Raw genomic sequence first — 10,125 nt, forward strand, 5'->3', positions numbered from 1 at the left:
CTGTATTACTTGGGAGAGTACTAGGAGGGAGTTCAGTAACTTTCTTGCTCAGCTGACCCACTTGTCCTTCCAAATTCCTAATGGAGGACCTTGTTTCATTCATGAAACTTTGAGTGGTTTTGATTAGATCAGAGACCATTGTTGCTAAGTCAGAGGTATTCTGCTTAGAACTCTCTGTCTGTTGCTGAGAAGATGATGGAAAAGGCTTGCTATTGCTAAACCTGTTTCTTCCACCATTATTATTATTGAAACCTTGTTGAGGTCTCTCTTGATTCTTCCATGAGAGATTTGGGTGATTTCTCCATGAAGAATTATAGGTGTTACCATAGGGTTCTCCTAGGTAATTCACCTCTTCCATTGAAGGGTTCTCAGGATCATAAGCTTCTTCCTCAGATGAAGCCTCCTTAGTACTGCTTGGTGCATTTTGCATTCCAGACAGACTTTGAGAAATCAAATTGACTTGTTGAGTCAATATCTTGTTCTGAGCCAATATGGCATTCAGAGCATCGATCTCAAGAACTCCTTTCTTCTGACTAATCCCATTGTTCACAGGATTTCTTTCAGAAGTGTACATGAATTGGTTATTTGCAACCATTTCAATGAGCTCTTGAGCCTCTGTAGGCGTCTTCTTCAGATGAAGAGATCCTCCAGCAGAGCTATCCAAAGACATCTTGGATAGTTCAGAGAGACCATCATAGAAAATACCTATGATGCTCCATTCAGAAAGCATGTCAGATGGACATTTTCTGATCAATTGTTTGTATCTTTCCCAAGCTTCATAGAGGGATTCACCATCCTTCTGTCTGAAGGTTTGGACTTCCACTCTAAGCTTACTCAATTTTTGAGGTGGAAAGAACTTTGCCAAGAAGGCATTGACTAGCTTTTCCCAAGAGTCCAGGCTTTCTTTAGGTTGGGAGTCCAACCATGTTCTAGCTCTGTCTCTTACAGCAAAAGGGAATAGCATCAGTCTATAGACCTCAGGGTTAACCCCATTAGTCTTGACTGTGTCACAGATTTGCAAGAATTCAGCTAAGAACTGATGAGGATCTTCCATTGGAAGTCCATGGAACTTGCAATTCTGTTGCATTAGAGAAACTAATTGAGGCTTAAGCTCAAAGTTGTTTGCTCCAATGGCAGGGATAGAGATGCTTCTCCCATAAAAATCAGGAGTAGGTGCAGTAAAGTCACCCAGCACCTTCCTTGCATTGTTTGCATTATTGTTGTTTTCGGCTGCCATATCTTCTTCTTCCTTGAAGAATTCGGTCAGGTCCTCTAAAGAGAGTTGTGCTTTGGCTTCTCTTAGCTTTCTCTTCAAGGTCCTTTCGGGTTCAGGGTCAGCTTCAACAAGAATGCCTTTGTCTTTGTTCCTGCTCATATGAAAGAGAAGAAAACAAGAAAATATGGAATCCTCTATGTCACAGTATAGAGATTCCTTGAGGTGTCAGAGGAAGAAAAATGGAAGACAGAAGTAGAAAATTCGAACTTATCAAAGAAGATGGAGTTCGAATTTTTGCATTAAGGAATAGAGTTAGTCCAAAAATAGAAGGATGTGAGAAGAAGGGAAGTTATTTTCGAAAATTTAAGTAAAAGATTTTGAAAATATTTTTGAAAAACACAAATTGATTTTCGAAAATAAGAGTGGAAAAGAAATCAAGTGATTTTTGAAAAAAAATTTTGAAATTAGAAATTAAAAAGATTTGATTGAAAACTATTTTGAAAAAGATGTGGTTAAGAAGATATGATTGGTTTTAAAAAAGATGTGATTGAAAAGATATAATTTGAAAAACATTTTAAAAAGATATGATTTGAAAACAATTTTAAAAGATATGATTTGAAAACAATTTTAAAAAGATATGATTTGAAAACAATTTTAAAAAGATTTGATTTTAAAAATTAATGACTTGCCTAACAAGAAAAGATATGATTCAAACATAAAACCTTCCTCAACAGAAAAGGCAAAAAAAATGTTCAATCAAATCATTAATTGTTAGTAAGTATCTTTGAAAAAGGAAAGAAATTAATTTTGAAAACATTTGATTGAAAAGATATGATTTGAAAAAGATTTGATTTTGAAAAACTTTGAAAACTTGAAAAAAAAATTGATTTTGAAAACAAAATCTTCCCCCTTTGCCATCCTGGCGTTAAACGCCCAGAATGGTGCACATTCTGGCGTTTAACGCCCAAACTACTACCCTTTTGGGCGTTAAACGCCCAACCAGGCACCCTGGCTGGCGTTTAAACGCCAGTCTGTCTTCTTCACTGGGCATTTTTGAATGCCCAGCTTTTTCTGTGTGATTCCTCTGCAGTATGTTCTGAATCTTCAATTCTCTGTATTATTGACTTGAAAAGACACAAATAAAAAATATTTTTGGATTTTTATAATAAGGAATAATCAAAATGTACTTAATGCATGCAAGACACCAAACTTAGCAGTTTGTATACCATTGACACTAACAAAATGAGAATGCATATAACAAAACACTTAAGTCAATAGAATTCAAAGATCAAAACAAGGAAATCATCAAGAACAACTTGAAGATCAATGAGGACACATGCATGAATCCAGTAAGAACAGAAACATGCAATTGACACTAAACTTAAGATGAGACTCTAGACTCAAACAAGACATATTTTTGGATTTTATGATTTTGTAATTTTTTTTGTGCTTTTTCGAAAATTAAGTGAAAAGGAAAATAAAGGTATCAAAATTCTTAATGAGAATTCCAGGAATCATGCAATGTTAGTCTAAAGCTTTAGTCTAAAGGAATTAGACATGGCCGGCTAAGCTTCAGCAGGACATTGCATTCAAGAGCTAAATTGATGATGATCAATCAGCTTTGGTGATGATAAGAACATCACCTTGAAACACTAGAATTCATCCTTAAAGAATTCTGAAAAAAAATACCTAATCTAAGCAACAAGATGAACCGTCAGTTGTCCATACACAAGAACAATCCCCGGCAACGGCGCCAAAAACTTGGTGCACGAAATTGTGATCACTACAACTTCGCACAACTAACCAGCAAGTGCACTGGGTCGTCCAAGTAATAAACCTTACGCGAGTAAGGGTCGATCCCACGGAGATTGGTGGTATGAAGCAAGCTAAGGTCATCTTGTAAATCTCAGTCAGGCAGACTCAAATGGGTATAGTGATGAACGAAAATAACATAAAAGATAAAGATAGGGATACTTATGTATATCATTGGTGTAAGCTTCAGACAAGCGTATGAAGATGCCTTCCCTTCCGTCTCTCTGCTTTCCTACTGTCTTCATCCAATCCTTCTTACTCCTTTCCATGGCAAGCTCGTGTAGGGTTTCACTGTTGTCAGCAGCTACCTCCCATCCGCGCAGTGAAAGCTAATGCACACACTCTGTCACAGTGCTGCCAATCACCGGTTTGGTTCCCTCCCCTACCGGAATAGAATAACTCTTTTGCGTCTGTCACTAACGCCCAGTAGGTTACAGGTTTGAAGCACGTCACAGTCATTCAATCATTGAATCCTACTCAGAATACCACAGACAAGGTTTAGACCTTCCGGATTCTCTTGAATGCTGCCATCAGGTCCTGCCTATACCACGAAGATTCCGAAGAATCCAAGAGATATTCACTAAGCCTCAGATGCTTGTAGAACAAGAATGGTTGTCAGTCACCTTGTTCATGGGTGAGAATGGTGATGGGCGTCAATCATCACCTTCATCAAGTTGAAGGACAAGTGATATCTTGGAACAAGAACAAGCGGAATTGAATGAAAGATCAATAGTAATTGCATTAATACTCGAGGTACAGCAGAGCTCCACACCTTAATCTATGGTATGTAGAAACTCCACCGTTGAAAATACATAAGAACAAGGTCTAGGCATGGCCGTGAGGCCAGCCCTCAAATGATCTAAGAACTAGATGTCCGAAGATAATAATACAATAGTAAAAGGTCCTACTTATAGAAAACTAGTAGCCTAAGGTGTACAAAGATGAGTAAATGACATAAAAATCCACTTCCGGGCCCACTTGGTGTGTGCTTGGGCTGAGCAATGAAGCATTTTCGTGTAGAGACGTTTTCTGGAGTTAAACGCCAGCTTTCATGCCAGTTTGGGCCTTTAACTCCAAGTTTTATGCCAGTTCCGGCGTTTAACGCTGGAATTTCGTGAGGTGACTTTGAACGCCGGTTTGGGCCATCAAATCTTGGGCAAAGTATGGACTATTATATATTGCTGGAAAGCCCAGGATGTCTACTTTCCAATGCCGTTGAGAGCGCGCCAATTGGGCTTCTGTAGCTCCAGAAAATCCACTTCGAGTGCAGGGAGGTCAGAATCCAACAGCATCTGCAGTCCTTTTGAGTCTCTGGATCAGATTTTTGCTCAGGTCCCTCAATTTCAGCCAGAAAATACCTGAAATCACAGAAAAACACACAAACTCATAGTAAAGTCCAGAAAAGTGAATTTTAATTAAAAACTAATAAAAATATACTAAAAACTAACTAGATCATACTAAAAACATACTAAAAACAATGCCAAAAAGCATACAAATTATCCGCTCATCAGTGGACCTCCATGATATAGCTGTACCACCATATGTGAACATGTATCCTATTTGAGATCTCCCTTTGTATGGATCAGACAAGTGTCCAGCATCTGCATAGCCAACAAATTGTGACTTGGATTCATATGGATAAAACAAATCCATATCAATTGTTCCATGATGATATTGAAAATTTTGTTTGATTCTATTCCAATGTCTTTTGGTTGGAGAGGAACTATACATTGTTAGTAAATTCACCGCAAATGATATGCCAGGTCCTGTATTATTAGCAAGATACATTAGCACTCCAATAGCATTAATATACGGTACTTTAGGACCAAGGATATCTTTATTTTCTTGTTTAGGACGGAATTGATCTTTTTTCACATCCAAAGACCTTATAATCATTGGGGTACTTAATGGATGTGACTTATCCATATAAAACCTCTTCAAGATTTTTTTGTGTATGTTGTTTGATGAATAAAGATCCCATTTTTTGTAAGCTCGATCTGTAGGCCAAGACAAAATTTAGTCTCTCAAATATCTTTCATCTCAAACCCTTATTTTAGAGCTTTTATAATTGTTAGAATCTCTTCAGGGGTTCCAATGATATTTAAATAATCAACATACACAGCAATTATAATAAATCTAGATGCAGATTTCTTTATGAAAATACATGGGTAGATATCATCATTCTTAAATCCATTTTTGGTCAGATACTCAGTGTTTTTACCCTGAACTGAGTTGTACGGTTCGGGATTGGACGAGGACAAAGTGGCCGACCTCTTATAGCACTGTTGAAATTGACCTCTTCCAAAGAGCTCGGCCAAATAACTATAGAGGCCCAAAAAGGCCCAAAGCAGAGGCTCACAGCCCACTTGAAGGCGGCAAGTTAAAAGATAAGTGATCTCATCCATGAAAGATAAGATAAAGATAACTAACTTATCCCATGGAAGGTCACTCTACACTACTATAAATACACTGGAGCACCCAGGTATAACTCATACTCTGATTCTACACAAAAAAACCTGCCTAAAGCCCGTGCTAACTTAAGTATCGGAGTCTCTTGCAGGTACCACCACCCTCCGGTGATTGAAGATCAACAAGCACCTCAAGATCCAGCAAATCAGAAACTATAGCTCTGATCACATCAGTAGATCTCGTCCGAGATCGACCTTCAGTTTTAGGTAACCCTCGGAATATTGGCGCCGTTGCCGGGGACCCTGCAAGTCATCACATCACCATGGCAAACAACCCTGCCAACGACCTTAACTCTGGATTAGAAGAAGGAACGCCACTCAAACATGCGAATGCCACACCAACCTCCCCTAAGGACACACACCAACCCAAGGGAGACAAATAACCTCAAAACACAGAGATCTTAGATGTCATCCGTGACTAACAGGATCGCCTCAAACAGCTCGAGCGAGAGGCTGAGCATCAGCAAGAGGCCAAGAGAGACCTCCAGAGAGAAACAAGACGGCGTCGAGACCTAGAGGACAAGCTCCTAAAGCTCGAAGCCGACCTCAACACTAAGACCACTCGATCCAGCCGCGAAGATAGCCCTCACAAAGACCAAGATCGGTTCACAAAAGAGATCATGAAAGCTAAGGTCCCAAAAGACTTTAATGCTCCCGACATGACCCGGTACGATGGTATGTCTGATCCGAGTCATCATCTCAGTAATTTTAGAAGTCGGATGTATCTCACAGATGCCTTAGATGCAATCCGTTATAAAGCCTTCCCGACCACTTTGACCAAGACAACAATAAAGTGGTTTAGCAGCTTTGATGACCTCACCAAGAAATTCTTAGCTAGATTTTTCATCCAGAAAGACAAAGCCAAACATATTCCAGCCTGCTAGGAATTAAGCAAGGATATCAGAAAAGTCTCCGTAGTTACATGGAGAGATTCAACAAAGCATGCTTGGATATACAAAATCTTCCAACAAAAGCAGCCATCATGGGTCTCATCAATGGCCTACGAGAAGGACCCTTTAGTCACTCCATATCCAAAAAGCATCCAACATCTCTCAACGAGGTTCAAGAACGGGTGGAAAAATACATTAATATGGAAGAGAACTCCCGATTAGGAGAAACCTCAAAGACTGGATTCTCCTACCCACCTCGGGACAAGGATAAAGAGTCTAGGAAGAAAGAAGACCAACCTACTAAGAAACCCAGGAAGTACCCCAACTACACCCCCTCTTCGGGTGTCTCTAGTAGACATTTACTGAGAGATATGCAACACGAAAAAGATCCCACCGCCTCGCCTGATTAAACACAAGAGAGGAGGAAGTCAGACAGAGTATTGCGAATACCACCAAATCTATGGGCATTCTACCAGCGATTGCTACGACCTAAAGAATGTCATAGAAAAGTTGGCACGAGAAGGGAAATTAGATAGGTTCTTAGCCAATAGAGTGGATGAACCAAAAAAGAGAAGAAGGAATGAAGAGGTCGGACGAGTTGAACATCCCCCTCACACCTTTGAGAGACACATCCACATGATAAACAGAGGATTCGCAGGAGGATGGATCTTTAAATCATCCCGCAAAAGACACCTCAAAGAGGTGTATGATGTCAGAGAGAGGGATAGGTCACCCGACCTCCCCACTATCACGTTCACTCAAGAGGACGCCGCAGGCATCATCCCCGGGGCATGATGACCCCGTGGTCATTACTATCATACTCGCCAATGCCAATCTCCACCGAACGTTGGTAGACCAAGGAAGCTCCGCGGATATCCTGTTCAAATTTGCCTTCGACAAGCTTGGCCTACAAGAGAAAGAGCTCAGAGCTTATCCAAATAACTTGTTTGGACTCGGAGACGCTCCAATCCAACCATTTGGAAAAGATTTGGAAAGAGCTCAGAGCTTATCCCATTGCACAAAAGATTTAGAAAAGGAACACGGTCTAGAACATTGAGCATAGACTACATCGTAGTCGACGTGAATTCCGCATACAACGCCCTCGTAGGTCAGACGGCGTTAAATCAGCTCGCCGTGGTGGTCTCCACTCCACACCTATGCATGAAGTTCCCAACTACAGAAGGGATCGCTATCATAAAGGGGGACCAAAATCTCGCGCGACGCTGTTACAACAAAAGTCTGAACCTTAAAGGCGACCCCAGAGGAAAGGAAACCAATACTATAGAACTCAGGGGAATCTGAGCTCGTGAGGAACTCCGACCCCAACCAAAAGGTGAGATCGAAGAAGTTCAAATCGGAGACATTCGAGACAAAACAACAAACATAGGGGTGAATATACGAGGAGACCTAAAGGAGCTGCTAACAAAGCTCCTAAGGGATAATTCCAACCTTTTTGCATGGAAGGCCGCCGACATGCCTGGTATCGATCCCGGACTAATGTGTCATAAGTTAGAGGTATATCCTGGGTCCCGGCCAGTGCAACAGAAGCGTAGGAAGCTCGGCCCGAAGAGGTCGTAAGCTGTCAAAAAGCAGGTACAAGCCTTGCTAGAAGTAGGGTTCATAAGGGAGGTAAAGTACCCATTATGTCTAGCCAATGTAGTATTTCAATAAGTCAAACGAAAAGTGCCGGATGTGCACTAATTACACCGACCTCAACAAAGCCTACCCGAAAGACCCATACCCACTCCCGAGCATAGACATACTAGTCGACGCTTAATTAGGGTATCAGTACCTCTCCTTCATGGACGCTTACTCGGGATACAATCAAATCTCAATGTATCAACCCAACCAGGAGAAAACCTCATTCTTAACCCCAAGAGCAAGCTACTGCTACATTGTCATGCCCTTCGGAATCAAGAACGCAAGGGCTACATACCAGAGACTGATGAACAAAATTTTCGCCAATCACATTGGGAAACTGATGGAGGTTTATGTAGATGACATGTTGGTAAAGACACAAAGAGAGGAAACGTTGTTATCCGACTTCACTGAGGTGTTCGACACCATAAGAAAGCATGAGATGAGACTTAATCCCACGAAGTGCACCTTCGCGGTAGAGGCTGGCGAATTCTTGGGCTTCATGTTCACTCAAAGAGGGATCGAAGTAAAACCGGATAAATGCCAGGCCATACTTCAATTTAAAAGTCTGACCTGTGTCAAAGAGGTCTAGCAGTTCAATGGAAGACTAGCGGCTCTATCTAGATTCCTAGCTGGATCGGCCTTAAGATCTCTCCCTTTCTACGCAATACTAAGGAAGGGACAAAGGTTTGAGTGGACCCCAGAATGCGAACAAGCCTTCCAAGACTTCAAGACATTCTTGGGGCAACCACCCATCTTAACCTGACCTAGGGAAGGTGTGGAACTAATCTTATACCTCGCTGTAGGAAATCGGGCAATAGCCTCGGCACTAGTCAGAAAAGACGAAAATGGGCAACAACCTATCTACTTCATCAGTAAGGCTTTGCAAGGGGCTGAACTGAACTATCAAAAGATAGAAAAGTTTGCTTATGCCCATATATTTACTTCCCGATGACTCCGACCATATTTTCAAGCTCACACCATTAGAGTACGGACCAACCAACCTATAAAAAGTATTATACAGAAAATAGACTTAGCTGGAAGAATCCTACAATAGACAGTCGAATTATCCGAATTCGACCTCAAATATGAAGCTCAGACAGCTATCAAGTCTCAGTACCTAGCTGACTTCACCGCAGAGTACACTAACACCCCAGTCACCCCCACAGAGTGGAGCTTCTATGTGGATGGCTCCTCGAACAAAACTGGGAGTGGCTCAAGCATCATTTTAGAAAGTGATTAGGGAACCCAAATCGAGCTATCATTAAGGTTCGAGTTCCCCGCCTCAAATAACTAAGCAGAATACGAGGCCCTACTGGCTGGTTTGAAGCTGGTTAGGGAGGTAGGAGCTCAGAAACTTACCATTTTCAGTGATTCATAGGTAGTCACCTCGCAAATAGAATGGAGCTACCAGGCCAAGGATCCCACCATGAAGAAATACCTAGACAAAACCAAAGAACAGCTCGGACAATTTAGGAGATATGAGGTCCGACATATACCCTGGGAACAAAATACCCGAGCTGATGCCCTTTCAAAACTAGCCAGCACCAAACCAAGGGGCAGTAATAGAAGCCTCATCCAGGAAACACTACAAAACCCATCAATCTTGGAGGAAGAGAATATCCTAATCATATCAGGTTAGGACCAAGGGTGGATGACTCCCATAGTTAGCTATCTCAAGTCTGAAACACTCCTCACAGATAAAAAGGAGGCAAACAGGCTAGTACGAGAAGCGTAGTACTACACCATAGTGAACGACATCCTATATAGGAGAGGAATCTCTACACCCCTCCTAAAATGCATCCCGACCTCCGCTACAAGGGAAGTTCTTGAGGAAGTCCACAGTGGCATGTGCGGCAACCACCTCAGGGTGCGAGCTCTGGTAAAAAAGGTACTCCGAGCTGGCTTTTACTGGCCAACGTTGCACAAGGAAGCAACAGAGTTCGTCAAACATGCCCCCCATGTCAGAAGCACGCCAACTTCCACATCTAACCACCGGAAGAACTCATTTGTGTCACTTCACCCTGGTCATTCACAAAGTGGGGGCTCGACCTCCTCGAGTCCCCACAAAATAGATTGAGGCTGAGCCGTTAGCCACTGC

At 41.7% G+C, this 10,125-nt stretch overlaps 1 non-coding gene across 1 annotated transcript; it reads left to right on the top strand.

Annotated features, from left to right (window-relative positions):
- Positions 1–728: 728 nt before the first annotated feature.
- LOC130972707 (small nucleolar RNA R71) lies at positions 729–832 on the top strand. The gene has a single exon (XR_009083870.1). It is a non-coding gene; the product is annotated as a small nucleolar RNA R71 (small nucleolar RNA).
- The last annotated feature ends 9,293 nt before the right edge of the window (positions 833–10,125 follow it).

This window comes from Arachis stenosperma, chromosome 3 (genome assembly GCF_014773155.1).
Source record: "Arachis stenosperma cultivar V10309 chromosome 3, arast.V10309.gnm1.PFL2, whole genome shotgun sequence".
Classification (NCBI taxonomy): domain Eukaryota; kingdom Viridiplantae; phylum Streptophyta; class Magnoliopsida; order Fabales; family Fabaceae; genus Arachis; species Arachis stenosperma.